Genomic DNA, 26543 nt, shown 5'->3' on the forward strand with positions numbered 1-26543 from the left:
CTCCCTCCCTCATGTGAGATGATATCTCATTGTAGTTTTGATTTGCATTTCTCTAATGATTAATGATGTTGAGCATTCTTTCATGTGTTTGTTGGCAGTGTGTATATCTTCTTTGGAGAAATGTCTGTTTAAGTCTTCTGCCCATTTTTGGATTGGTTTGTTTTTTGGTTATTGAGTTGCTTGTAAATTTTGGAGATGAATCCTTTGGCAGTTGCTTCATTTGCAAATATTTTCTCCCATTCTGAGGGTTGTCTTTTGGTCTTGTTTATGGTTTCCTTTGCTGTGCAAAAGCTTTGAAGTTTCATTAGGTCCCATTTGTTTATTTTTGTTTTTATTTCCATTTCTCTAGGAGGTGGGTCAAAACGGATCTTGTGATCTTGTGATTTATGTCATAGTGTGTTCTGCCTATATTTTCCTCTAAGCGTTTGATAGTTTCTGGCTTTACATTTAGGTCTTTAATCCATTTTGAGCTTATTTTTGTGTATGCTGTTAGGGAGTGGTCTAATCTCATACTTTCACATGTAATTCATTTATTTCTGATCTGATCTTTATGATTTCTTTCCTTCTGCTAACTTTGGGGTTTTTTTTGTATTTGCTTTAGGTACAAGGTTAGGTTGTTTATTCGAGATGTTTCCTGTTTCTTAAGGTAGGATTGTATTGCTATAATCTTCCCTCTTAGAGCTGCTTTTGCTGCATCCCATAGGTTTTGGTTCGTCATGTCTCTGTTGTCATTTGTTTCTAGGTAATTTTTTATTTTCTCTTTGATTATTCCTTTCCCATATTAGGGAAGTTTTCAAGTATAATGTCTTCAAATATTTTCTCAGTCCCTTTCTTTTTCTCTTCTGCTTCTGGAACCCCTATAATTCTAATGTTGGTGGTGTGTTTAATGTTGTCCCAGAGGTCTCTGAGACTGTCCTCAGTTCTTCTCATTCTTTTTTCTTTATTCTGCTCTGCAGTAGTTATTTCCACTATTTTATCTTCCAGGTCGCTTATCTGTTCTTCTGCCTCAGTTATTCTGCTGTTGATCCCATCTAGAGTATTGTTTGGTTTTGTTTTGTTTTTTTGTTTGTTTTGTTTTGTTGTTTTGCGGTACACGGGCCTCTCACTGTTGTGGCGTCTCCTGTTGCGGAGCACAGGCTCTGGACACTCAGGCTCAGCGGCCATGGCTCATGGGCTTAGCTGCTCCTCAGCATGTGGGATCTTCCTGGACCAGGGCACGAACCCATGTCCCCTGCATCGGCAGGCGGACTCTCAACCAATGCGCCACCAGGGAAGCCCCATCTTGAGTATTTTTAAATTCATCTATTGTGTTGTTCATCATTGCTTGTTTCATCTTTAGTTCTTCTAGGTCCATGTTAAATGTTTCTGTTCTATTTCCAAGATTTTGGATCATCTTTACTATCATTATTCTGAATTCTTTTTCAGGTAGACTGCCTATTTCCTCTTCATTTGTTAGGTCTGGTTGGTTTTTATCTTGCTCCTTCATCTGCTGTGTGTTTTTCTGTCTTCTCATTTTGCTTATCTTACTGTGTTTGGGGTCTCCTTTTTGCAGGCTGCAGGTTCGTAGTTTCCGTTGCTTTTGGTGTCTTTCCCCAGTGGCTAAAGTTGGTTCGGTGGGTTGTGTGGGCTTCCTGGTAGAGGGGACTAGTGCCTGTGTTCTGGTGGATGAGGCTGGATCTTGTCTTTCTGGTGGGCAGGTACACGTCTGGTGGTGTGTTTTGGGGTGTCTGTGGACTTATGATTTTAGGCAGCCTCTCTGCTAATGGGTGGGGTTGTGTTCCTGTCTTGCTATTTGTTTGGCATAGGGTGTCCAGTACTGTAGCTTGCTGGTCGTTGAGTGAAGCTGGGTGCTGGTGTTGAGATGGAGATCTCTGGGAGATTTTCACCGTTTGATATTATGTGGAGCTGGGAGGTCTCTTGTGGACCAGTGTCCTGAAGTTGGCTCTCCCATCTCAGAGGCACAGCACTGACTCCTGGCTGTAGCACCAAGAGCCTTTCATCTACACGGCTCAGAATAAAAGGGAGAAAAAGAAGAGAGAGAGAGAGAGAGAGATGGAGGGAGAGAGGGAGAAAGGAAGGAAAGAAAGAAAAACGAAGGTAAGATAAAATAAAGTTATTAAAATAAAAAATAATTATTAAGAAAATAATTTTTTAAAAAAACGGACAGATAGAACCCTAGGACAAATGGTGAAGGCAAAGGTATACAGACAAAATCTCACACAGAGGCATACACATCCACACTCACAAAACGAAGAAAAGGGGAAAAAATAATAAATCTTGCTCTCAAAGTCCACCTCCTTAATTTGGGATGAGTCGTTGTCTGTTCAGGCATTCCACAGATGCAGGGTACATCAAGTTGATTGTGGAGATTTAATCTGCTGCTCCTGAGGCTGCTGGGAGAGATTTCCCTTTCTCTTCTTTGTTCTCACAGCTCCTGGGGCTCATCTTTGGACCAGAGGGCGTCTGTTCTTCCCTCAGACAGGATGGGGTTAAAGGAGCCGCTGTTTCGGGGGTTCTGGCTCACCCAGGCCTGGGGGAGGGAGGGGTACAGAGTGCGGGGCCAGCCTGTGGCGGCAGAGGCCGGCGGGACGTTTCACCAGCCTGAGGCGCGCCATGCTTTCTCCCGGGTAAGTTGTCCTTGGATCACGGGACCCTGGCAGTGGCGGGCTGCACAGGCTCCCCGGAATGGAGGTGTGGATAGTGACCTGTGTTCGCACACAGGCTTCTTGGTGGCGGCAGCAGCAGCCTTAATGTCTCATACCCGTCTCTGGGGTCTGCGCTTATAGCCGCGGCTAGCGCCCGTCTCTGGAGCTCCTTTACGCAGTGCTCTTAATCCCCTCTCCTCACGCACCAGGAAACAGAGAGGGAAGTAAAAGTCTCTTACCTCTTCGGCAGATCCAGACTTTTCCACGGACTCCCTCCCGGCTAGCCCTGGTGCAGTAACCCCCTGCAGGCTGTGTTCATGCCGCCAACCCCAGCCCTCTCCCTGCGCTCTGACCAAAGCCGGAGCCTCAGCTCCCAGTCCCGCCCACCCCGGCGGGTGAGCAGACAAGCCTCTCGGGCTGGTGAGTGCCGGTCGGCATCGATCCTCTGTGGGATCTCTCTGCTTTGCCCTCTGCAGCCCTGTTGTTGTGCTTTCCTCCGCAGCCCCGAAGGTTTCCCCCTCCGCCACCCGCAGTCTCCACCCTCGAAGGGGCTTCCTAGTGTGTGGAAACCTTTCCTCCTCCACAGCTCGCTCCCACTGGTGCAGGTCCCGTCCCTATCCTTTTGTCTCTGTTTATTCTTTTTTCTTTTGCCCTACCCAGGTACGTGGGGACTTTCTTGCCTTTTGGGAGGTCTGAGGTCTTCTGCCAGCGTTCAGTAGGTGTTCTGTAGGAGTTGTTCCACGTGTAGATGTATTTCTGGTGTATCTGTGAGGAGGAAGGTGATCTCCATGTCTTACTCTTCCACCATCTTCCCCTCTGGCCACCCACAATTTATTTTTGATGAACTCTCTGAGAGAATTAAGTTGTATGTATTTTACCCTTACTCTTTCAGTTTCTGTTTTCTAAAAACAAGGGTTTTCTCATATGTAATCCCACTTAGGTTATCAAATTCAGGAAATTTTACATTGATACAGTACTTTAACCTATTACACACTTTTGTCTGTTATCTCAACTATCTCAAGTCTTTTTTAGACTCCACCTCCCCCCAGCAGAGGATTTAGTCTGGGATCACATACTGTTATTAGTTGTCATGTCTCTTTAATCTAGAACAGTTCCTTAGCTGTCCTTTGTCTTTCATGACAGCAACATATTTTAAGAATATAGGCCATGGGCTTCCCCGTGGCACAGTGATTGAGAACCAGTCTGTCAATGCAGGGGACACGGGTTCGATCCCTGGTCTGGGAGGATCCCACATGCTGTGGAGCAGCTAGGCCTGTGCGCCACAACTAGTGAGCCTGCGCTCTAGAGCCCGCGAGTCACAGCTGTTGAGCCTGCATGCCACAACTACTGAAGCCTGCACTCCTAGAGCCCGTGCTCCACAACAAGAGAAGCACCACAATGAGAAGCCTGCGCACCGCAGTGAAGAGTAGCCCCCGCTCACTGCAGCTAGAGAAAGCCCGCATGCAGCAACAAAGACCCAACACAGCCAAAAATGAATGAATAAAATAAATAAATTTAAAATAAATAAATAAAATAGTGCTAGAAATTAAAAAAAAAAAGGATATAGGCCAGTTATTTTATACAGTGTTCCCCAGTTTGGAGTTATCTGACATTTTCTCATTGTTAGATTTAGGTGATGCATCTCTGGTGAGAATTCTACATAAATGATGATGTGTCCTTTCTCAGGCTATCACATTCAGAAGCATGATGTGTCTGACCTTACTTGTCATTAGTAATACTGGTTTTGATCACCTGGCTAGGGTGTTGTCCAGTTTCTTCATTGTATAGTCACTGTTTCCCCCTTTACAACTAATAAACAAACTGTGGGGAGATACTTGAATACTTGAATATCTTAGTCTTTATTTATTCTCTTTATCTAGCTATCATCAATATGGACTGATGGACTTCTACTTTATCCAGTGGGTTATAATCCATTACAACCCTTATTTTTTTGTTGTTGTTATTTGTATTTAATTTTTAAAAAATTTTTACACAATTTTAAAAGGTTACTTTTCCATTTACAGTTATAACAAAATATGGACTATATTTCCTGTGCTGTACAATACATCCTTGAGTTTATCTTACACCCAGTAGTTTGTACCTCCCACTCTCCCACTCCTATATTACATCTTTGAGTTTATCTTACACCCAGTAGTTTGTACCTCCCACTCTCCCACTCCTATATTGCCTCCCCTCCTCTCACTGGTAACCACTGGTTTGCTTCTCTCTGTGAGTCTGCTTCTTTTTTGTCATATTCACTAGTTTGTTGTACTTTTTTAAGATTCCACAAAAAAGTGGTATCATACAGTATTTGTCCTCTGTCTGACTTATTTCACTTAGCATAATGCCCTCCAAGTCATGTTGCTGAACATGGCAAAATTTTGTTCTTTTTTATGGCTGAGTGGTATTCCATCTGTGTGTGGGGGGGGTATATATGTATACCACATCCTCTTTATCCATTCATTTACAACCTTTATGTTTTTTGATGTTCATATTGTCCCAGGTTCTGACAGTGGGAGTCCCTTCATCCTGGCTCTGGTGTCCTTTGGGTGTGGCCCTATCATTTTCTGACACAGTGATGTTCCAGGCTCATGTTGGACCTTTTGTGCCCCATCTATGGGGCAGAATCAGTCATGATTTTAAGGAGGCCAGGTTTCTCTTAGTGGAGAAACAATATATAGAAACCAAGATCTGGGCATTAGGTATTCTCATTAGTACTGGTGTCATTGTTTCCAGTCCCTTCCAGTGAACATAGTTAGGAACTATATTTTAAAAAAAATAATTTTAGTTTATACTAACACCCTCAATTCTCATCCAACCCCACAGGATTTTTTTTTTTTTTTTTGCTTTTCCCCATTCCATGTTCTAATTTATTAAGTTTTAAAAATTGAAGTATAATATGTATATATATGTAAACATATGTATAAAGTGAAGTGTGCAGATCTTATGTATACAGTTCAGTCAGTTTTGGAAAATGCATACACCTTTGTAATCCATACCCCTATCGAGATACTGATTATAATTTTTTCAAACTGTTTCTCATTGTGGATAATATTGATTTGTTTACTTTTAGATACTTGATCCTTGAATGTGCCCATTCACAAATTCATTTGCACTTCAGTTGAACAGCCATAAGCCAAAGTAAGTTTACTGGTATTTCACCAACGAAGCATACAAGCAAAAAAAGGGTCTTCTGTATTCTGTGGGTTAATGCAGATACAATTATTTCTCACTAGTCATTTGCATTTTATTTTGTTAGAATTGGGCTGGAAAAATGTTGATGTTTCTTCAAGGATTGTATCACTACATTTTTCTAATTGCAAATTGTGATGGTAAAGAAAGCAAAGTGTGTATTTCCTTATGAGTGGGTGAAGTACATTGTAGTTCCTGGAGTTTGGCCAGGTTTTTCTTGAACCCTTCTGTCAGTTGGTGGCACTGTCCACAGAAATTTATAATTTGCAACAGCAGTCTTTTATTAACTAGTGGAATAGGAATGAACAGAATTCTTGAGTTTTATTTTTTATTTATTTATTTTTGGCTGCATTGGGTCTTCGTTGCTGCACGCAGGCTCTCTCTTGCTGCAGTGAGCGGGGGCTACTCTTTGTTGCGGTGCGCAGACTTCTCATTGTGGTGGTTTCTCTTGCGGAGCACGGGCTCTAGGTGCATGGGCTTCACTAGTTGTGGCTTGCGGGCTCTAGAACACAGGCTTAGTAGTTGTGGCTCACGGGCTTAGTTACTCTGTGGCATGTGGGATCTTCCCAGACCAGAGCTCAAACCCGTGTCCCCTGCATTGGCAGGCAGATTTTAACCACTGTGTCACCAGGGAAGTCCCGATGAGTTTTATTTTAAAAGGATATTTCTAGAGTGGAGAATTTGTTCGGCTCTTTGAGTTAATTTTACAGTTGACTCTGTAAAGCCAGATCAGGAGGATTTTGCAGGACTGGAGATGTTACCAAAAAGATAAAAAGAAAATTGGCAAAAAATTAGTAATTATGGTAGAAAGAACAGTAGTTAATAAAAAGCCAGGTTTTGCTAGTACTTACATTGTGTTAATAACAGTATAAACCTGACAAGTTTTATATATATATGTGAGAAATATTTGGTTGTTAGTACTAGCAAACTCGTCCAGTTTGTTCTGAAGTTGAGGTATACATTCTGGAATGTATTACATCAACCCTAAAATATATATCTGTGTAATTCCTAGGCACTGATGTACTGTTATTTTGTGTACCATTAAGAAAGAAAATAAATGATACCTATCAAACAATGATGTGATATTAATCTTAAGATGTATCTTGATTTTACAGTTGTTAAAATGTGAAAAGATCCATTAAGAAAGAAAAATGATGCCTATTAAACAATGATATTATATCAATCTTAAGACATTCTGATTTCACAGTTGTTAAAATGTTTAAAATGTGTTGATGAATTATATTAATCAATGAATAATAGTCCACTGTCTGGATATACCACAGCTTATTTATGCATTTACCTACTGAAGGACATCCTGATTGCTTCCAAGTTTTGACAGTTATGAATAAAGTTCTTTTAAACATCTTTGTGCAGGTTTTTGTGTTGACACAAATTTTCAACTCATTTGGGATGCCAAGTAGCAGGATTTCTGGATCGTATGCTAATAGTATGTTTAGTTTTTGTAAGAAACTGCCAGATTCTTCCAGTGGGGCTATGTCATTTTGCATTACCATCAGCAATGAATGAGGGTCCCTTTGCTCTGTATCCTTATCAGCATTTTATGTTGTCAGTGCTTTAGATTTTGACCATTTTAATAAATGTGTGGTAACATTTACCTGATGGTTGTTTTAATTTATAATTCCTTAGTGACATATGATGTTGGCTGGGATTGTATTGACTTAATAGATAATAGGGAAGAACAGATATTTGACAGTATTGAGTCTTCCTATTCATTAACATGGACTGTCCATTTATTTAGTTCTTTGACTTTTTTCATTAGTTTTGTAATTTTCCTCATATAGATCTTATATGTATTTTATTAGATTTATACCTAAGTATTTCATTTTGGAGGTGCTGGTGTAAATGATATGTCTTTAATTTCAAATTCCACAAGTGTATTACTGGCATATAGGAGAGCAATTGACTTTTGTATATTAACCTTGTATCTTGCAACTTTGCTGTAATTGATTATTAAATCTAGGAGTTTTTTTGTCATTGATTCATGTAGATTTTCTATATAGATGATCACATCATCTGTGAACGGAGACAGTTCTTTCTTTCCAATCTTTATACCATTTATTTCTTTCTCTTGTCTTATTCCATTAGCTTGGATTTCCAGTGTGATTTGAAAAGGAGTGGTAAGAAGGGATATGTTGCCTTGTTCCTGATCTTAGTGGGAAAGCTTTGAGTGTCTCACTATTAAATGTGATGTTAGCTATAGGTTTTTGGTAGGTGTTCTTCTTCAAATTGAGGAAATTCCCCTCTATCCCTAGTTTGCTGAGATTTTTCTTTTAATCGTGAATGAGTGTAAAATAGTCTCAAATGCTTTTTCTGCATCTAATGAAAGCATCTTGTGGTTTTTCTTCTTTAGTCTTCTGATGTGATGGATTGAATTAGTTGATTTCTTGAATGTTGAACCAGCTTTGTGTACCTGGATTAAATGCCAGTTGGTCATGGTATAAATTCTTTTTATACATTGTTGGATTTGATGTGCTAATATTCTTTTTCTTTTTTTGGCCACACTGCACAGTTTGCAGGATCTTAGTTCCCCAACGAGGGATTGAACCTGTGCCCCAGCAGTGAGTGCACTGAGTCCTAACCACTGGACCACCAGGGAATTCCTGATGTGCTAATATTCTGTTCAGGATTTTTGTATATATGTTTATGAGAGATTGGTCTCTAGTTTTCTTGTAATGTCTTTATCTGGTTTTGGTATTAGGGTAATGCTGGCCTCGTAGAATGAGTTAGGAAGTATTCCCTTTGTTTCTATCTTCTGAATAAGATTATGAGAATTGTTATAATATCTTCTTAAGTGTTTGCTAGAATTCACTAGAGAACCCATCTGGGCCTGGTGCTTTCTGGTTTGGAAGATTATTAATTATGATTCAATTTCTCTAAAAATGTAGACCTATTTGGATAGTCTGTTTATTCATGTGTGAGTTTTAGCAAATTGTATCTTTCAAGTAATAGGGCCATTTCATCTAAGTTATCTAATTTGTTGGCATAGAGCTCATGGTATTCCTTGATTAACCTTTTTTTTTTTTTTTTTTTTTTTCGCGGTACGCGGGCCTCTCACTGTTGTGGCCTCTCCCATTGCAGAGCACAGGCTCTGGACGCACAGGCTCAGCGGCCATGGCTCATGGGCCTAGGTACTCCACGGCATGTGGGATCTTCCTGGACCAGGGCATGAACCCATGTCCCCTGCATCGGCAGGCGGACTCTCAACCACTGCACCACCAGGGAAGCCCTTGATTAACCTTTTAATGACCATGGGATCTGTAGTGGTGTCTCCGCTTTCATTTCTGATATTAGTAATTTGTGTCATTTTTCTTTTTTATCAATTTTATTTATCTTTTCAAAGAATCTTTGCAAAGAACCTTTTCAAAGAACCTTTGGTTTCATTGTTTTTTCTCTATTGATTTCCTGTTTTCAGTTGTATTATTTTCTGCTCTGATTTTTATTACTTTGCATCTGCTCTTCTTGGATTTAATTTGCCCTTCTTTTCCTAGTTTCTTTAGATGGCACCTTACGTTATTGATTTTAGATCTCTTCTTTTCTAACACATGCATTGAATGCTGTAAATCTCCCTCTAAGCACTGCTTTCACTGCATCCCATCGATTCTGAAAATTTATGCTTTCATTTTCATTTAGTTCAAATTATTCTTAAATGTCTCTTGAAAATTCTTCTTTGGCCCATTTCCTTTAGAAGTGCATTGTTTAAGTATTTTGAGATTTTTCAACTATCTTTCTATTTTTGATTCTAGTTTAATTCTGTGATGGTCTGAGAGGAGATATTGTATGATTTCTATTGTTTTAAATTTGTTAAGGTATATTTTATATACCACCATAAGGTATATTTTATATACCACCATAATGTGGTCTGTCTTGATGAATAGTCCATGTAACGGTACAGAATTCTAGGTTGGTTTTTTTTTTTTCTCTTGACACTTTAAATATTTCATTGCACTCTCTTCTTGCTTGCATGGTTTCTGAAGAGAAGTCAGTTGTAATTCTTATCTTTGCCCCTCTGTAAGTAAGGTGTTTTTTCCCTCTATTTTCTTTCAAGATTTTTTCTTAATCTTTTACTTTCTGTAGTTTGAAAATGATCTATATAGGTGTAGTATTTTGGTCATTTAACCTGCTTGGTGTTCTCTGAACTTCCTGGATCTGTGGTTTGGTGTCTAACATTAATTTGGAGAAATTTTCAATCAGTGTTTCAAGTATGTTTCCTGTTCCTTTCTCTTTTTCTTCTCCTTTTTGTATTACTTCTCCTTCTCATTATGCATATGTTACATCTTTTCTACTTGTTCCACAGTTCTTTGATATTCTGTTCTTTTTTGGTGTTTTTTTTGGTTTGCTTTTCAATTTTGGAGATTTTCCCTGACATATCCTCAAGCTCCGAAGGTCTTTCCTCAGCCGTGTGTAGTAGTCTACTAAGAAGTTCATCAAAGGCACTTTGAAAACAGGTTTAAAAATCTTTATAAGAAACAGTTATACCCTAGGATCTAGGGCTTATATCATCTTCTAACACTTGTCCTCACAGCCAGGTGCCTGCCTGTGGTAATGACTTCTTAGTGCTCTTCCACATTCAGTTCTCCTTTCATTCCAGGCATATGGGAACATTTAATTCCTTTGTTTCCTTGAAGTTAGGTGGTATCATGTGACTGATTCTGGCCAGTGGACTTTGAGGGGAGGTGTGTGTTATTTCTGTGTTGACATAGTCAAAAGTCCATGAAGAGTTGCTGGTCTTTTTCTTTATCTGGAAGTACCTAGCCATATGTTTCATTTGATACAAGAACAAGATAGTCAGCCTGGGTCCTTGGATGACTGTGAAACAGATCCTGCTTGTTATGTTGGGCATTTTACATGGGACAGAAGTAGACTTTTGTTGTGTTGAGCCACTGAAATCTTGGAGTTATTCAGTGGCTACTGAGCACTTAACATGTGGCTAGCCCCGACTGAGATGTGCTTAAATTGTAATGTACATACCAGGTTTGGAAGTTTAACTATGAAGAAAGAAAAGAAAATATCTTATTAATAATTTTTATATTTATTATATTGAAATAACATTTTGGATCCATTGGGTGAAACAAAATCTATTAATTTCAGCTTTTTCTCTAGTTCTTTTTATGGGGACACTAGAAAATTTTAAATTAACACAGGTAGTCGCATTTGCAGTATTACCTTTATCTTGGACAGTGCTGAGCCCAACCTGGGCAAATTCAGTAGTCCTGTTGGATGTTTGAGTATTTAGAGAAACTAAACCAGTGAGACCCTAGATTTGGAGAGAATACAGAATAGGAAAACACTGTAAATGAGGGTTAAGCAAAAGTCTACTTACTGGATCAGAAGATGTGCCCTTACTTTTTGTCCCATGTTACTTTTCCCACTTGTTTGCAGAGCAGTGGCAGTCAGAAGTGTATACTCCATCTAGGAGACTGGAGGACTCTTCTAAGAAACTGACTCCAGGGAAAAGAGCAGCAGAGCCTGACATTCGAGGGTCTCCATATCTGCACAGGCAGGTGATTGCCCAGTTACCCTACAGTGAAGCCCACTAGTTTACAAGCCCTCCTATACCCACAGCATTGTCCAGTCAGAGTTCCTGTGCTTCACTGTTACATGAACAGTACCCAAGGATCACCGGGTATTTGCTGGAAATTTCTAATAGGAAAGCAACTCCTTAAGGGAAAGAGAATAATAATAGTAGCAGTGAGTTGTTTGCATATTAAGATAATGCAGATAATAATACAAATAAAAGGAAAAGATTAGCATATACTCTTTGTGATGAGGCTCATCTCTAATATTCCCCTATCCCGCATTACCCCAATACATACATATATATATATATATATATTTTTTTTTTTTTTATCCCCTGCATCGGCAGGCGGACTCTCAACCACTGTGCCACCAGGGAAGCCCTACCCCGGTATATTTTAAGAAGTGTGCTGAAGCATGAATAGTTTTTCGGTTAGTAATTTAAGGGAGCAGGTGAGGAGATCTTCTTATTACTTTAAGCTAGCTCAGTTTTCCTTTATTTTAAAATTTACAAGTTGATGGAAGGAAAAGTGTGCCTATAGTGAGAGAAGTAGTACAAGCAAAATGGTACAGTGTTTGAAATTCTGCTTAAAATAAGTGTTATTATTGAAAAGTATAGATAAATGTAGAAGTTTTTTTTTTCTTATGTTAAGCAGTGGTTTATATATGCTGGAATCATACCTGAGTGCAAGAGCTTGTTCTTGTGATCTAACATATCTGAATTTGAATCCTGTCTCTGCCACCTACTAGATGTGGCTGCAAAGAGAAATTACTTAACCTCATAAGACACAGACAGTAAAACAGAATGTCATTTCCAAGAAGGCAGGGCTTTTTTCGTTCTTTTTGTTCATTGCTATATCCCTAGGCTAGAATCGTTCATGTGACACATAGTTAGCACTCATTAAATATTCATTGTATGAAAAGAGTCCCTACCTCATAGATTTTCTTTTATTCCATCCTCGCATAAAATGAAGAGCTTGGTTGCTACTTATTTTTTTTAAGCTGCTTCAGAAAGGTCTGTGTATATGTACAATTTACCTGTCTTGGGAAAACTTTTCAGTTATACCAAGTTTCAGATCTTTGCAACTTGATTTTTCCTAGAAATCTACCTTCTTATTGTCAGATTAGAAATTTATGCTTGAACTCTGGTGCATCCTTTGACAATGCATGTCATCTCCTAAAAGTGATGGCACTTTATAACATCAACTTCATAGATTATTATAGTGGTTGTTATCCTAGAGATTAATAATAGGGTATTGTCTCTAGGTGTACCACAGATTCTCCTGGTTTTGAATGGTGCAGTTTAACGTGCATGCTAACTGAAAAAGAAATGATTTTCCTCCCTTCCTTCAGTACTTTCTTTTATGGTCATGTGATGATTAGGTAGATGGTTTCTGTTAGTTCTGGCAAATTCATAAGTAGCCAGTTACTTTCCAACATTTTTCCCCACTACTCGGTACATCTCTCCCTGTGCCTAGTCCCCACCCTTTCAGTTATTGAAGATGACTTCATTCTCTTTCTCAGAGAAGTTTGAAGGTACCAAATATAAGTTCTGTAAATTTCTTCTCCTCATCTCAAAGATCCCTTTTTATGTGTCTTTCTCTTCTCGTTCTCCTGTCTCACAAGAAGTTTCCCCTTTTCTAAGGCTAGATCCTTGCCTTCGTTGAGACCTCCTGCTCCTTGTCTGTTTTGACATGAATCCTTGACAGGCTATTTCCAGTTAGATTACAACCCTGATCAAATTTCCTTGAAATTGAAAATAAACCAGCAAAACCTTCCTTTGACATTGTTATTACCTTGAGGCTATATACCATTCTTCTTTGAACTTCTCAAAATGGTAGCCTATACCTGAATAGCTCCTGTCACTTTTCTTTTTTTTTGCGGTACGCGGGCCTCTCACTGCTGTGGCCTCTCCCGTTGCAGAGCACAGGCTCCGGACGCGCAGGCTTAGCGGCCATGGCTCCGCGGCATGTGGGATCTTCCCGGACCGGGGCACGAACCTGTGTCCCCTGCATCGGCAGGCGGACTCTCAACCACTGCGCCACCAGGGAAGCCCCACTCCTGTCACTTTTTAAACATACTTCTTCCTTGCCATTGCCATTTTGCCTTTACCACTTCCCTTGAATTCGTCAGCAACCCATTTAGCAAGTTTAACAGCTTCTTCCATGTTTTTAAATTACTTGTGCTTTCTGCAGTATTTGAAATTGTCATTATCTTTTTACTTTTTTTTTTTTTTTCAGTACACAGGCCTCTCACTGTTGTGGCCTCTCTCGTTGCGGAGCACAGGCTCCGGACGCGCAGGCTCAGCGGCCATGACTCACAGGCCTAGCCGTTCCATGGCATGTGGGATCTTCCCGGATTGGGGCATGAACCCGTGTCCCTTGCATCGGCAGGCAGACTCTCAACCACTGCGCCACCAGGGAAGCCCTTACTTTTTTTTTAAGAACCTCACTTTAAAAAATTTACCTTGCATTACAAAATGTGGAAAATACAGAAAAATATAAGAAAGGTCATAATCCACTGTAATATCACCTCTCAGAGATACTCACTGTTAAATTTGGGGCCGTATCTGTTTCATCTTTTTTTTTTTTTAATGCATTAAACAAAAGAAGGATCATACTATGCCTGTTGTTTTGATATCTGATTTTTTTCTGTTTTAGTATATTATGAGTATATTTCCAAGTCCTTATTCTTCTGTAGTACAATATAGTAGCCACACAAATTGGCAGTGTTGAAACTGCCCAGGTAGAAATTCTGGCTGCAAATACTCACTAGCTGTGTGACTTTGAGCAAGTTGCTACTCTGGGTTTTAGTTTCCTCATCTGGAAAATGAAGATGGCATTCTTATCTAATTCTTATCTAATTCCTAGGGTTGCTATAAGTAATAAATGAGATAGTACATAAAAAATAATTCTTGGCACTTAATAAATGTTAACTATCATGATAATAGTATGTGAGTTTACTATAGTTTGTTTAGATTATTTCTGTTTTATTTCTTTTGCTATCATTAAGACTGTTGTAGGACCATTCATACAGCTAAATGAATGTCATGATTTTTTTGGTAGATTTTTATTAGTGAAATATAAAAATCTCTGTTAACTAAAATTGCTGGGCTACTGGGTACATTATGCATGTTGCTAAACTGCCCTCTATAGAGGTTATCCTCATTTATACTCGAGGGTGGTGTAAGAGATCATTAGCTTCATTACATTTTTCAAAAACTTCATGTTATTGCCTACATTTTGTACTGCACCCCTTGCTAAAAGTGAGTATCTATGTGATGAATGTGTTATTTTCCCTCTCGTCAAAATGTTGGGCTTGTTTAGAGGGGGATCACTGTTACATCATGGTTACCCACAGGTATTTCATTCATTATTTAGGTCTAATTTAAGTATAGGTATATATTTAATTTTTTTCTTATTAATCTTTCAGTACTGAAAATAATTATTTTTCTGTCCTAAATAAATTCAAGTCTCTCTCTCTTAATCTGTATCAGTTTTTGTGTGGGTAGAACCCTAATTACCATCTACCCTAATTTTACTAAGAATATTTTTTAAAATAAATTTATTTTATTTATTTATTTTTGGCTGCGTTGGGTCTTCATTGCTGTGCGCAGGCTTTGTCTAGTTGGCGGCGAGCAGGGGCTACCCTTCATTGTGGTGCGCATGCTGCTCATTATGGTCGCTTCTCTTGTTGCAGAGCACGGGCTCTCGGCACGTGGGCTTCAGTAGTTGTGGCACACAGGCTCAATAGTTGTGGCTTGTGGACTCTAGAGCTCAGGCTCAGTAGTTGTGGTGCACGGGCTTAGTTGCTCCGTGGCATGTGGGATCTTCCCAGACCAGGGCTCGAACCTGTGTCCTCTGCATTGGCAGGCAGATTCTTGATCACTGCGCCACCACGGAAGTCCATTAAGAATATTTTAAACCAGCTTTATTGAGCTACAATTCACATAACATACAATTAACCCATTTAAAGTGTGCAGTTTGTGTACATATTCGCAGATACGTGCAGCATCAGTGTAGTCAACTGTAGAGCATTTTCATTACCTCAGAATGAGACCTTCATTTAAAACTTGTGAATCATATATTGTACACCTGTACCTTGTATAATATTGTACAACTATACTTCAATTAAAAAACTGTAAAAATGAAACCTTCATACCCTTTAGCTATCACCCTCCCATAATTTTATTATTTTAAAATAGTGTTTTATATTTATTTCGTTATATCAGAGCCTTTTGGTTCAGGATTTGGAAAGAGAAAGCATAGTTTAGATTAAAAGTACAGTCTCTGGAGTCTGACTGACCTGGGTTAAATCCCAGCCCTACTTTATATATTAACTGTGTGACTTTGCTCAGGTTACTCAACCAATCTGAGCCTCAGTTTTCTTATAATATAGAATTAGTAGAGGTACCTGCCTCAAGAGTTTATTTTAAAGGTTAAACAAGATAATAAATGTATAGAATTTAGTACAGTAACTGGCACATAGTAAATGTTCAGTAAATATAAAGAATGATATGTTTGATGTGGCACTTCTGTTCTTAAATCAACTAGCAAATATTTGATGCTATTAGGCATTGTTAAGTACTGAATGTTGTTTCTATCAATGATTCAGAATGTTTTCTGTACCTAAGCAACATTTTTATACATTTTATATTATTTTCCCTCATGTAAAACTCTCATTACTCTCTGAGTATACAGTTGATTTCCTGTTGATAGAAAACAGTAATAGTAGCTTACAGTTAGAAAGTACTTACATTTGCCTGGCACTGTTCTAAGTGCTATACCTGCATTAACTCCTTTGATCCTCACCCTTCAGATACATGCAGTTATTCTCCCTGCTTTATAGATTGGATACCAAGGAGGTTAAGTAGCTTGGTCTAAAGTATTACAACAGGTTAGTGGTGGAGCCAGGATTCTAACCTTGGTCCTCAGTCTGGCTACAAAGCCCATGCTCTTAACCCCGTGTTCTTCTCTTTATTCTCTCCTTCTTAAAAGAATGGTAGGTGGATTTCAAACATCTTGGCATCTTGGCTTTTGGGAGTTCTATATTAAGAAGGACTGTGAACTCTTTGATGCTTGATTGTAAGGAGAACTAAAACAAGTGTTGATATCTGCTATGGACATGGGCTTCAGGGTGGCTGGGAATTTATCATCTGGTTCAGACCATGCATTGATTATTATGTTCCACCACTGTAGAATCTGGGCCCCAGGTGGAACAGTAACCAGGCACAGTGCACCCTCCCAGCCCCCAAGACCCCAGCCCTCCCAGTAAAAAGCCCATCTAAACCTGTACGCCTCCCTTCTTGCATACTATCAAACCCTGCCAGTCTTTAGAAGGGCCACTTTAAATCTAGCCCACAGTGATCTCTCCACCTGTGAAACAAGTCTTTTTTATCTCTCAATTGTCGTATATGGTGGTACAACAGTATATGTAGTGTCATCTGGTGCTGTTGTTTAAGCTTTAATATATTATGGCTTGACTCCTCAAGTTGATTAAATGTTGCTTGCCAGCAGGGAACTATGTCTAAAATGTTTTAAAATTTACTGTAGTGCCCTCAGAAGTATTATCCAGTAATCTTTCAACCTCAGTACCCTCACTTGCTTATTAATAATAGAGCTGTTCTCTGACATTCAAACATATCTAGCTTCACAAACTTAGTCCCTAAAGTACAGGTGTGTTTTGAAGAAGGTGGGTAGTCCATAGTCAGGCTGTTGTATTATGTGCATTATATTGGGGTAGTTGCTTCTAATTGTCTGTCTGAAACTCTTCAAAACCTGATGTTGCTTCTCTTTGAAATCTTACTTGATTGCCCTGGTTGTTGTTCATCCTGCTTACAAGCCCCTCCCTTAGGCATGTGACTCACTGATTTAAAAGACAGCGTTGTTCAGTAATTAACTACCTGCCTCTCATCACATAGAAATGAGAACTTAAATGCAGCCTTCCCACCTAAAACTTTCTTCCCTATGTGTTTACGTATCTGTGAACATGAAGCAGCACTGTCCTTTTGGAGGAAATATCTGTAGTCCATATCCCACTCCTGTCGGAAATGATTAGTTTGCATGTGCCTGTACCAGTGATGAATTTTATATGAGTGCTCTTAATTGAAAATTGTATTTCTAGAATGTTGTTTAGTTTCATTGATGCACACGTTTGGATGAATGACAGTTGAATATTTAATGAAGGTAGTTTTTAGTTTTTAATAAAAAGCCAAATATTGAACACAGGTTAACTGGATTAAATTCTGACCATCAGTACATCCTTAGGTAATAGAATGGTTATCCATTTTAATGATGTATAATTTTTTTTTATGGAAACTACCCATGTTTAAAGAAATTCATTCCATCCTTACTGCCTTGCCTTAGCAATCCTGAAAAATATGGGTATGCATCATTAGGAAGTAAATCTGTTCTGAGAAAGAAATTTTAAAACATTCTTCTATTTGCTAAATAGGACATTTAAAAGTACTGTGTTCTAATATATTGGTATTGCTATATGTATTTAGGCAGTATCAAATAAAATCTTTGTAGGGACTTCCCTGGTGGTCCAGTGGTTAAGAATCTGCCTACCAATGCAGGGGACACAAGTTCGAGCCCTGGTCCAGGAAGATCCCACATGCTGAGGAACAACTAAGCCCATGTGCCACAACTACTGAAGCCCGAGCGCCTAGAGCCCATGCTGTGCAACAGGAGAAGCGACCACAATGAGAAGCCCACGCACTGCAGCAAAGAGTAGCCCCCGCTTACCGCGACTAGAGAAAGCCCGTGCACAGCAATGAAGACCCAGTGCAGCCAAAAATAAATAAATAAATAATAAAAATAAATTAATTATAAAAAATTTTTAAAGTCTTTTATATTATAGTACAGTTGACTTGCTAAACAGTTTTTTTTAAGCCCATATGCCTTTAAATTGATTATGATACTGTTTCTGAAGCACAGCTGTAATTCTCAACCTGTTAAGATAAATGTATTTTTCATCCTTTTGAACAACTTACAATTTATAATTTATAGGAAATAAATTTAAAACTTTGCTGATGGAGGAAAGATCTCTGGGACTTCCTTGTAGATCTGTCAATATTTGATTTTTTTTTTTTTTTTTTGCGGTACGCAGGCCTCTCACTGCTATGGCCTCTCCCGTTGCGCAGCACAGGCTCCAGACGCGCAGGCCCAGTGGCCATGGCTCACGGGCCCAGGCGCTCCGCAGCACGTGGGATCCTCCCAGACCGGAGTACAAACGCGCGTCCCCTGCATCGGCAGGCGGATGCTCAACCACTGCGCCACCAGGGAAGCCCTCAATATTTGGTTTTAATAATCTCTGTCATACTGACATTGTTTACTAAAAGCTATGTGTAAAATTATAACTCATAACGGATAAAGTACCTCTTTTTCCCCAACTTTTTTACCTTAAAAACTTTTAAATTGATATAATATTTTAACAGATAGTAAATACCCATTTCAGCTATATTTACCAGTTCACTTGCTAATGTTTTGCCTCATCTGCTCTCTCTCTCTTTGTTTATAAAAATACCCACACTTTTTTTTCTGAGCCATTTGAAAGCTGCAATAGCCACTGTTTCCACCACCCCTCACCCTTACCCTCATGGTCTTTTATGAAATCTCATCTAGTTTTTTTTTAATAGGATACCCTACATTTACTGTTTGCATTTTTGTATTTCATGACTAAAGATAAAATTTTTTGGAATGAATAATATATAGGTAGTGTTGTGTATATTCTGTTGCATTATCTCAGGAGATGAAGTAATTTTTTTTCTTTTTCATTTTATAATAGTATTTGTTTGGATCTAGTATTTAGCTTAGTATTTGTTTTATTGCTTCTAAAGATTTGTCATATCATGTCCTTAAATTTCAAAATGCAATTTTGTAATGCTTATGTCTTAGTTTCTTTAATTAACTTATGATAGATTCCAAAATATAGGAAGTGATATAATAGACATTTGTGTACCTGATACCCAGACTTTAAAAATACTAACATTTAACCATACTTACTTCAGATTAAACTAAAATTTTTATTCTAAAATCTATCCTATATACAAGGGTACATATGATGTAGATGTACATTTTACGAAGTTTTAATAATAAATGAATATGTTTGTCCCAGCCTCCTATCTCAATAAATGTAATGGCATCTTAGAAGCTTTCCAGGCCTCAGGACAATGGCTTCTTCCTTCCCAGAAGAAACCATCATCCTAAATTATTAAATGTTATTCTGTTACTTTTCCTTAAGTTTTTCCACTTTTATATTTTTTCCTTTTTCATACATTTTCCTAGTGTTTACTATTTTTGAGTTTTGTGTGAATGGAGTCATACTGTATATATGTGTTCATCTTGGACCTATTGGGCTTTTTTGGTTTTCTTCCCCCGCTCTGGCTCTCTCTCCAACCTTCGTTTTTTTGTTTTTTTTTAATTTATGTATTTTATTATTTATTTATTTATTTTGGCTGTGTTGGGTCTTTGTTGCTGCGCTCGGGCTTTTCTCTAGTTGCAGCGAGCAGGAGCTACTCTTCATTGCGGTGTGCAGGCTTCTCATTGTGGTGGCTTCTCTTGTTGCGGAGCACGCAGGCTTCAGTAGCTGTGGAACGTGGGCTCAGTAGTTGTGGCTTTCAGGCTCCAGGGCACAGGCTCAGTAGTTGTGGTGCACGGGCTTAGTTGCTCCACAGCTTGTGGGATCTTCCCAGACCAGGGCTCGAACCCATGTCCCCTGCATTGGCAGGCAGATTCTTAACCACTGCGCCACCAGGAAAGCCCTGGACTTGTTGTTGTTCAACATTATGGTTTCGAGATTTCATTCATGCTGACACACTTATCTGAGGTACATTCATTTATACTACTATGTGGTAATTCCATTATATGAATATACTACAGTTTATCCATTTTACTGTTGTTGGACACTTGGGTTTCCTCTAGTGTTTGCTGTTAAGAAAATGCTGCTGTAAATATTCTTGTACATGCTTTCTGGTAGATATGTGCAAAAGGTTCCCCAGATTATATACCTTGAGCTAGAATTTTGGGGTCTTTGGGTATGTTAAATGTCAACATTACTAGGTAGTGGCAAAAAAAACCTTCTTGTAAACAGTTGTACATTAAGCCAAATAAGGAATTAAAGAGAAACAGGTTTGTGAGAAGATGGAGAAACAAAATAATGAGTTCTGTTTCATGTATTTTGAACTTAGCATCTTGTTAGAAATGTTGAGTAGGGATTTGAGGTGTGTTTATAGTTCTTAGCTCCACCCATCTTTGTTTTTTTCCTTGGTTGTCTCATTCAGGTGTCTCATCTATCCCTTCTCCTTGAAGTGGTCTTATAAAAATTGTTATAATATCACAGCATAAACATTATTTGATCATAAGAGAAGATGTGTTCACTTTTTATACCCTCAGTCTCAGGCTGTCATATGCAGCCTTTTTATTTATTTATAAAATTTTATTTATTTATTTATTTTTATTTTTGGCTGTGTTGGGTCTTCGTTTCTGTGTGGGGGCTTTCTCTAGTTGCAGCGAACGGGGGCCACTCTTCATCGTGGTGCGTGGGTCTCTCACTGTCGCGGCCTCTCTTGTTGCGGAGCACAAGCTCCAGACGCGCAGGCTCAGTAGTTGTGGCTCATGGGCCTAGTTGCTCCGCGGCATGTGGGATCTTCCCAGACCAGGGCTCGAACCCGTGTCCCCTGCATTGGCAGACAGATTCTCAACCACTGTGCCACCAGGGAAGCCCCAGCCTTTTTATTTTTATAGACTTCAAAACATAGAGCTATATTAAGCTAGTACAGGGATGATGTAAATGAAAAGTGGGGAGAGGATACTGTTATTATGAGCAAACATGCATTCTAGGTAGCTGTTAGCAAGGGAAAGAAAACTTAACAAGAAAAAATGGGGATGCAAGCTAAAACAAATAAGCAGACAAGCAAGTAAATAAGTACAGTAAGTCCCCTACATGCGAATCTTCAAGTTGCAAACTTTCAAGGATGCAGACGTGCCCTTGTATGCCAGCTGTTGTACTGTACTACTGTACTTTTCAAGGTACTGAAAGATTAAAAATGTTTTCTTTATTTTTTTGTGTTTGTTTGCTTTTTATGTATTATTTGTCTGAAACGTATTATAAACTTATTTACAGTATACTATATAGCCGATTGTGTTAGTTGGGTACCTAGGCTAACTTTGCTGGACTTACGAACAAATTGGACTTAACACCTCTCGGAAGGGAACTCGTTCGTATGTAGGGGACTTAATCTAAATAAACACAGCACTCTTGGGACCATTTAGAACTGGGGCCAACAGCACTATGTATTAATAGTCCCTGATAATTTCACTATGTTGTAGCATAACTCTGTAATTGGTGTTCATAACGTTAATTCTAAATAATCTTTATTCTTCATTCGAGAAGGTGCAACAATGCACATTTTAGAAGAACTGGTGAACCCTTAGCACTCTAGAATAAATTCCTGATGATTCCTAATAGCAGAAATTTTATTGTTTATATGTAGTATGGTGTGTTTACCTATCAGCTAATAAAACAAATGATCTATGGATAATTTCTCAAAACTCTACAGGAAAAAAATGGGTGATACATATTTCTCTACTGACTGAACTAGATATATTTGGAAAGGAAAAGAAGATGTATCAAATCATTTAAATGTCTTTTACTGTGAATATTACCTTAATAAATTATAGAGAAAATTAAAATGAAAATTTAGTAGTGGTTTTTATGCTCCATTGTCAGAAGAATAAATTGAAAAAGAGCATACAGGGAGATGATTATTTGGGGGTTCGTTCTGTTGTAGGTGGTTATATCAAACTTGCTACATTTGCTACCCCTAAAACAGATCTGACATCACCTAGGAGTAACTCCTTTTTCCCAGAACCAGAGGGTGAGGGGTACAGAGGGAACTGAAGACCCAGAATTTGGTCTAGGAATTGCTGGTTTCTTTAGACTTTTATTATGGGGATTCATCATTCCCACAGGGTACTGGAAACCACTCCAGAATTGAAGTTGTCTAGCTGATTTGAAAAAAATAATGTATCTTAAATAATCTTTGAACAGTTATTTTGCTATTCCAAATCTAAAGCAGAGGTAAAAATATTTTTAGAAGGTAGAGTTTTTTACATTTTAAATTTTAAAATAATTATAGATTCATAGAAAATTGAAAAAATAATAGTAAGGTGAGGCCCTTGTATCCTTCACCTTCCCCCAGTGGTTACTTCATACATGTAGTGCAGTATAATCCAGAAGTTGACACTGGTACATTTTGTTTATATAGTTCTGACCCATTTAAACACTGTGTTGGTAGATGAGTGTAACCACTGCAGCATCAAGACATGGGTTCTGTCCCCACAAAGATCTCCCTTAAGCTACCCACACACTTGCCCCCTGTGGCAACCATTAATCTCTTTTTCATCTCTATGATTTTGTCATTTCGAGAGTGTTTTTTAAATGGAACCATACAGTACATGACCTTTTTTCACTCAGCCTAATCCTTTGAGATCCATCCAAGTTGTATGAATCAATAGTTTATTCTTTTTTATTGCTGAGTAGGAGTCCATGGTATGAATGTACCATAGTTTGTTTAACCATTCATCTTTTGAAGGGCATTCTATTTTTTCCAGGTTTTGGCTATTAAAAATAAGGCTGCTGTGAACATTCATGTTCGTTTCTTTGGGACAGGTGCCCAGGAGTGCAGTTGGTTACATGTGAGTGTATATTTAGTTTTTAAAGAAACTTTCAAACCATTTTCCAAGTGGCTATGCCGTTTTATAGTCTCAACAGCAATGTATGAAAGATCCGTTTTCTTCACATTCTTGTCAGCACTTGGTATTGTCACTGTTTTTTATTTTAGCTGTTCGATTAGGTGTGTAATAATATCTCAGCATAGTCTTAATTTGCATTTCCCTGATGGCTAGTGTTGTTGGCCGTATCTTTTCATGTGCTATCCAGATATCTTCTTCAGTGAAATACTTCTTCATATTCTTTGCCCATTTTCTAGGTGAATTTTTTTAATGTTGAGTTTTGAGATTTCTTTATGTATTCTAGATGAGTCCTTTGTCGTATATAGGGATTGCAAATATATTTTCCCAGTCTGTACCTGTGTCTTCATCTTCTTAACAGGGTTTCTTGCAGAGCAAACATTTAAAATTTTGATGAAGTCCAATTTATCCATTTTTTTTCTTTTAGGGATCATCCTTTTGGTGTTTTTCTCCAGTCCCACCCTCTACCCCCAATCCCAGACAGCCATTAATATATTTTCTGTTTCTATGGACTTGCATATTCTGGAATTTCATATAAATGGAATCATATAATATGAGGTCTTTTATGTCTGGCTTCTTTCTTTCACTTAACAAAATATTTTCAAGGTTCATCCCTGTTATATCTGAATTGGTTCTTATTATGGCTTTTTTTATGGCTGGATATTCCACCTTTTGTTTCTCTCTCCATGAACTGATAGACATTTAGGTTGTTTCCACTTTTTTGGCTGTACTCGGAACAGTTGGTGTGTACCCTTTCAGCCCCTTACCTGCCTCACATTTATTGCATGCATGTGTGCGTGCACATACTACTATATGTGTGTACAGTTTTCTTTTTAAGAGTGGAGAAGTGACTATTTCATGTTTTTTTTAGTATCTTTATTGGAGTATAATTGCTTTACAATGTTGTATTAGTTTTTGCTGTACAACAAAAAAAGTGAATCAGGTACATGTATACATATATCTCCATATTGCCTCCCTCCCACCCTCCCTATCCCACCCCTCTAGGTCATCACAAAGCACCGAGCTGATCTCCCTGTGCTATGCAGCAGCTTCCCACTAGCCATCCATTTTACATTTGGTAGTGTAGACATGTCAATGCTACTCTCTCACTTGGTCCCAGCTTCCCCTTCCCCCCTGCCCCGTGTCCTCTAATCTGTTCTCTACGTCTGCATCTTTAAACTTAAGAGTATTTGGGATAGCTTTCCAAGTCAGTACAGACAGATAAGATGTATTTCATTTTTTTTAATGACCATAGAGTGTTCAGTGTGGCTGTTTAACTGATAGTACACTGAAAAACATTTAGGTGACATTGAGTGGCTTCTGTTTTTCTTTCTTAAATAACATTGACAGTAACCATCCTTATACAACTATCTTTGTGATACAGAGCTCATTTTACCTACTTTTGGATTTTTCTCTTCCCTGTCACTCTTCATCTGTCGCTTATTCAAAAATAAATAGATTACCTCCTGTGTGCTAGTCACTGGACTGTGCTTATTAAAACATAGGGGACACAGCTGTACTCAGGGGTTGTCTTAATAAAGAAGATATACCTATAAATAGACGATCGTAATTCAGTATGAAAAGTGCTATAATGTGTTATTACCAGACTCCTGTGGAACAACTAGCCACATAAGGAGTGAAGAAGGTTCAACAGAGGAGTTATTTGAGATGGAACTTCGTGAGGACAAATGGAACTTCACTTGACAAAAGATAAAGATAAGAACATTTTGATTTTTGAATTAGAATAGCAAGTGTGAAGAAAGGTAGAAGCAGTAAATAGCCTGGCATGTTTAGGAACAGCGAATAGTTTAACATGGCCAGCAAGAGGCTTTCTGGCAGGGATTGTAGCAGAAGATAAAGCAGGTTAAATAGATTGAAAGCAGACTATAGCATTCTATGAATGTCTTCCTAAAGAATTTGGACTTTATTTTGTACATAATTGGAAATCACTGAAAAATTTTAAAACACACTTGTATTTTTATTATTTCTAATAAAATTTTAGGGTTGTGCTATGAATATCTCAGAACATTTCATCACCGCCCCAAATTTCCCCCTTCTACTGCTTGCTCTAGGCAACCACTGCCTTGCTTTCTCTTTCTTTCAATTTGCCTTTTCTGAGTATTTCATGTACATGGAATCATACATGTAGTATTTTGCATTTGGCTTCTTTTATTTAGCATATTATTGAGGTGCGTTCATGTTATAACACGTATCAGTATTTTGTTCCTTTTTATTACCTGATAATATTCCATTGTTTGATGATACTACCCTTTGTTTATCCATTCATCAGCTGATGGATGCTTGGATTGTTTCCAGTTCTTTGCTATTGAGTAATGCTGCTGAGAACATTTGTATGTAAGTCTTTTTTTTTTGGTGGGGGGTGGGTGGCCACTCCGGGCGACCTGTGGGATCTTAGTTCCTACACCAGGGATCAAACCCATGCCCCCTGCGTTGGAAATGTAGAGTCTTAACCACTGGACCGCCAGCGAAGTCCCTGAATATAAGTCTTTATATAGACACATATTTTCGTCTCTCTTGGACAGGTTCCTATGAAGGGACTTTTGGAATTTTGGTGAGTTTATATTTAACTTCTTAAGAAGTTACCGAACTGTTGTCCAAAGTGGCTGCACCATTTTACAGCAATGTGTGGAAATTCCAGTTTCTCTACGTCCTTACCAACATTTGGTGTTGTCTGCCTTTTTGATGATGGCCATTCTGTAGTGGTATCTCATTATAGTTTTAATTTGTGTTTCCTAATGACTTATGATGTTTATAATCTTTTCATGATGCACAGTTGTATTTTAGAAACATGAGTGCAGTGCAGAGGCAAGAATGGAGGTGTGTTCCACAAGAGATGGGAGGCTGCACTAGATGTGTATAGAGTTGAGAGAGACAGATTTCAAAGATATATCAGGGTTAGAACAGGCAGCAATAAATAACTGCCCAATATAGTAAGTACAGCAGTGGGATGTGGGACTAGTGACCCAGAGATTTTAACCTTTGACAGGTAGCCGGTGCTGTTATTAGCCAGAAAAGTGAATATGGGTGCATAAACAGTTTTTGTGCTGGTAGATGATGGCTGTTATATTCTGTTCTCTTGATGTGTCACTGGAATAAATATTTAATACAGTTGTATTATAGTATATAGTATATATTATAATATAGTTTGGAAATATGTATCTAGTTCAAAAGAAGGATCTGGATTAAGATATAAATTTAGGGCTTCCCTGGTGGCGCAGTGGTTGAGCATCCACCTGCTGATGCAGGGGACAGGGGGTCGTGCCCCGGTCTGGGAAGATCCCACATGCCGTGGAGCGGCTGGGCCCGTGAGCCATGGCCGCTGAGCCTGCGTGTCCGGAGCCTGTGCTCCGCCACGGGAGAGGCCACAACAGTGAGAGGCCCGCGTACCGCAAAAAAA

General features: G+C 38.6%; 1 protein-coding gene across 1 annotated transcript in view; it reads left to right on the forward strand.

Moving 5' to 3' along the window:
- Window positions 1–5724: 5724 nt before the first annotated feature.
- Window positions 5725–26543, forward strand: part of BMPR1A (bone morphogenetic protein receptor type 1A) — an 87230-nt gene continuing 66411 nt past the window's right edge. The window contains exon 1 of the mRNA XM_024731428.1: window positions 5725–5786. The gene's annotated coding sequence lies outside the window, so the exon portion shown is untranslated. The remainder of the gene's footprint in view (window positions 5787–26543) is intronic.

This window comes from Neophocaena asiaeorientalis, unplaced genomic scaffold, assembly GCF_003031525.2.
Source record: "Neophocaena asiaeorientalis asiaeorientalis breed wild unplaced genomic scaffold, Neophocaena_asiaeorientalis_V1.1 scaffold714, whole genome shotgun sequence".
NCBI classification, from domain to species: domain Eukaryota; kingdom Metazoa; phylum Chordata; class Mammalia; order Artiodactyla; family Phocoenidae; genus Neophocaena; species Neophocaena asiaeorientalis.